The sequence below is a fragment of the Episyrphus balteatus genome, chromosome 3 (genome assembly GCF_945859705.1).
Source record: "Episyrphus balteatus chromosome 3, idEpiBalt1.1, whole genome shotgun sequence".
NCBI classification, from domain to species: Eukaryota; Metazoa; Arthropoda; class Insecta; order Diptera; family Syrphidae; genus Episyrphus; species Episyrphus balteatus.
The window spans coordinates 118,659,555-118,664,023 of record NC_079136.1 but is presented as its reverse complement, the minus strand read 5'-3'; the positions used below and the strand labels follow the sequence as shown (position 1 = coordinate 118,664,023).

At 29.3% G+C, this 4,469-nt stretch overlaps 1 non-coding gene across 1 annotated transcript; it reads left to right on the top strand.

Moving 5' to 3' along the window:
- Window positions 1–304: 304 nt before the first annotated feature.
- On the top strand, window positions 305–376 carry Trnah-gug (transfer RNA histidin (anticodon GUG)). Its single transcript has one exon. It is a non-coding gene; the product is annotated as a tRNA-His (tRNA).
- The last annotated feature ends 4,093 nt before the right edge of the window (window positions 377–4,469 follow it).

Here is a 4,469-nt window from a genome sequence, read left to right as displayed (position 1 = left end):
TTATACGTCCCGGGTTTCTTAAATAAAAACCCGGGACAAGCTGTTGAAATACGGGACAGTCCCGGGTAAACCGGGACGGATGGTCACCGTTCATATACCTACATTTTTGTGCATCCATACATAATGCATTTGCATACTAGTATGACTGTTATATTATTGAATTTTAAAATTTTCGATGTCGTTAAGCAATCCATTATTTTCTGGTATTAAATAATTCTTCTTCAAAAAGTATACAAATATAAAAATGACAAAATATCGATCCAACAGCTCTCAACGTAGCACTGTATTATCCAGTTCTCCAATAGCCGTGATCGTCTAGTGGTTAGGACCCCACGTTGTGGCCGTGGTAACCCAGGTTCGAATCCTGGTCACGGCAATGTATCCAAAGAATTGTCATGAAGGAGGTATTTTTTATAAATTCTGATTCATCAAAAAAATTGCTTTTGAATAGTTAAACGAAAAACTGACGAAAAGGTGTATATTTCCTTTAAAGATATTTTTTTTTGCAAAAAAGTCTTATTAGGATGACCTAAAAATACCTTCAAAATTATTAAATAATAATTGACGTTTCTTTTAAGTTAATAAAAACAACTATCTTGCTCAGCTCATTTTTCAAACTGATTATTATTATTTAATGTATCCTCACCGCATCAATGCGGGTTTTTTCTTTTTAAACTAACCTAAATGAAAAGTAGGTAACTACTACGTCCATCATGAAAAAGTCCTTGTTTTACTCTTGTCTATCATATTGGATTTTTTTCCATAACCAAAGGCTTACCTACTTTCACTTTATAAAAAATCATTCTACATCCCGACAGAGATAGAAGAGATCCTGAATTCCTGACCTATGTGAATTAACTAAAAAGGGTTCTTCATACATCCTTTTGCTTGAAAAAAAAAAAACCAAAATCCTGGAAAGTTTCCTTAATATGCATAGGAAGAGTCGATGGAAAAGAACTGCTTGCATTTTTATTATGTTCTTATTTTTTACTTCGTCCTGAGCTGAAAAAAAAAAAAAATACAGGAAAATAATAAAAATAAGACCATATCAAAAGTCAAAGGTTTAAGTCATTTCATACATCTCATAGAATAAACCTACACACTCATAGTTTTTGATGATGATGAACCGACAGACTCAAGTAGGTACTAAAGGATAAAAACCAAACGAAGGATATGATTTTTCAAAGAGAAAAAAGAAAAAAGAAATATCAAGTTGAAAAGGTAGGTATTTCAACAGATTTACTCATTATTTTCATATAGCCTGGGTGGGCAGTTTGAGAAAAAAATGTACATAGTTATCTGAAATTATATTATTTGTGGTTTATCATAACAGAAGAATATGCATTTTAACTAAGTATAATAAATAAATGGAATTTACTCAAAATTGGGAAATTTAGAGTCAATATTTTATATTTCTGGTTACAATTACAAAAAAACTATTTCCAAACGGAGACAAAATACTACCTAAAAACAAGCGGATTGTGTATTAAATTAAGCGAATTTCTGCATGGTTTTTGCTAAGATGTTTTTGCTAATGTCTGGAATGTGCTAATTTTAAAGAAATCCGCTCAATTTAACATGAAATTTTTTTTTTCATGTCAAGACATTTTGAGATTTAATTAATTTAAATCTCCTAAAGAATTAAACCATAACTAAAGCCTATATGATTTGTAAAAAGGATAAAAATGATTTCTTGACATCACACATTTTTTCATGAAAAAAAAGCGAAAAAATTAACTTTTTTTCTTTACATATCATACTGTCAGTATTTTACATGGCTTTCAATATTCATCTCAATCCTGTTTGTATGACATCTAGAAAAAAAAGCTGGAGTTTTTTTTTTTAATGCAATCAATTTTCATCAACAAAATAAAAAAAGAGCAAACTTTTTTTTCTTCCATCTCGATTTGACCCATTATTTTATTTGACAACTTATAGTAAATTGTATATCATTGGAAAGCTTATCATTTTACATTCAAAATAAATGCCTCAATTATATCTGTACGACACCTACAAAAAAATTTACAATTGTTTTAGAGACATCCATGCCAAAATTAAAACTGATATTACGGTACTTCCCTCACTGGTGGCAAACGATCCCCCACAAATGTTTTTTCTCGCTCTTCTCGATCCGTGCAAGCTTCGTACAGTCGTACCATAATAGGCACATAAATGTTAAGCGAACCAAACGATTGGGGGACCAGGCGCGGATCTAGAAATTTGGTTTGGGGGGGGGGGGGGGGGGGGTCACAGAATTAAAAAAACTTACTTCCAAAATAATCAAAAAAAAAATGGTCAAGTGCTCAAAATATATGCAAAATTTTAGCTAACATACAAAATTCTATCCAAATTCTTAGATCAAATGTATTTTCGAGAGGATTTTGTTTCGGAGCTTAAATTAAGCTAAATTTTTTACAATACCTTTTTTTTAGAAAAAAATTTTTCAGCTGTCAAACATTTACCCTACTCTGGGAGCCGGTTAAACTTTTATCTCCAGAGTATAAATTGTTTGCAGAAGGATTAATGTTTTTTTTTAATTTATAATCAAAAACTGAAAATAAAGAAAGAAAATTGGGAAAGTAATGTCGACTTTTCACGAGTCGATTTTAGCCGCACGATAGCTTACAATAAAATCAGGATTTTGTTTTGTTAGTGTTTCGCAAATAAATACAATGATCTGATCTGGTTCACGAGAAAAATAAAACACAGCCTAAAACTAAGACTTGAAAAATATGTCCCGTTTTCGAAAAATTGATATTTAAAAAATATATGTATACATTTTTCTTAATGAATGTTATCTTCTTCGTTGGCTACAGGTCGAATTTTTATTTTACTTTTATTACCAGAGTATTGGATATCAGTGAATAACATTAACAAAATCATGGATACTCTGCTTTCAAATTCTTTTCCAATAAATATAATACAAACATTATTGAAATGTTTTAACAAATTCACTTTTTTCAAATTTAAAAGTCGAATTTTCTAAAAATGATAAATCAAATATCGTATATAAAATAAAATGTTAAGGTGATGGAACAACACAATTGTCCATCAGTTTATGTAGGTACATCCATGCAAAAATTAAATAAACCGTATAGCCGGTCATAGGTAAGATATAAATAACGGACATTCACAAAAAACTGCTCTAGCTTTACATTTTATAGATGAGGGACATAGACCAGAGTATAACAATGTAGATATTTTACAAACAGAAAAGCATTATAGTAAAAGAATGGTATTAGAAATGTTACATATTTTAGATACAGAGAATACTGTTAATAGGAGAACAGATTGTGAAGGGTTTAGCAGTATTTATAGTGAGTTTGTTAGAAGGAATTTCTAAGTTGAATTTTAAAGTCAATTCTTAAAGTTAAATTTGATAAGAAATTTTTTTTGAATTTCTTATCAAATAAAAATATTTTTATATTTTGAAATTTCAATGATTATAAACGTCTTTTTCAAGACATTTTTTATTGAATTTTAAAATATTTAAACAACAGCGAAAATAAACTATAAAAAATCAAGCTAGAACTATAAGAAAGCCATTAGGAAAAAGATAAGTACCTACCTATAAAATTTAAATATATAAGCAATTTTTAGAACATTGTTTCTTAGAGTCCTGGGGAAGATTGTAAGCACAATCGAAACGTCGACAGAAAAGAAAAAGTAAAATCAAAACACGACCTGTAGCCAACGAAGTAGATAACATTCATTAAATAATGAAAGGTCAAGTAAAAAGGAAAAATTTATATTTTTCTTAATCCAATAAATTAATTTTTCTATATTTAATTTTTAATTAATACAATCAAAGCTTTTTTTAATTTGTTGAAATTATTGAGGTTGTCAAATTTAGAAGTTAATAACCATTCTACACTGTGTGAATCTTGAACCTAGTTAAAATAAACAGAAACCACTTTGATTTAACTGTTTTTCGGAATGATTTTTCTTTGAAGGCCATCATTTTCAATTGTATTTTTTTTTTCTTCAAAATTGAATCAACGTTGACCATACTACATTTTACATTGCGATTGCAGTTGAATGTTTTTATCAAAATCGCAGGGACCGGTTTGGAGAAAATTACCTATATTTTTACAAAATTCTTACTTGGAAGGTGCCTTAATTTATGGTTCAACTGTACTAAAAGTAGGAAAATAGTTCAGAAATGTTTTTCTTCCACATTCGTGTTTTGAGTAGAACTCGCCTGCTGCCCTTCACTTAAAAAAAAACTTTGAAGTTTCGATTACATCGATGTTTCCAAGAGCGATGTTTTCAGCATCATTGTTTTTTTGCGGAAACATCAAACCATAAATTAAAAAAAATTAAAAAATACATAGGTATGTTTAGGATGAAATAAATTTCCTCCACACAGGTTTGTTACAAAGAAAAGCGTATATCTTCTTAAACCAAAATATCAAATTAAGTTGTTGCGATTATGTAGTTATGATAGAGCGTTCGTGGATCGAGATACA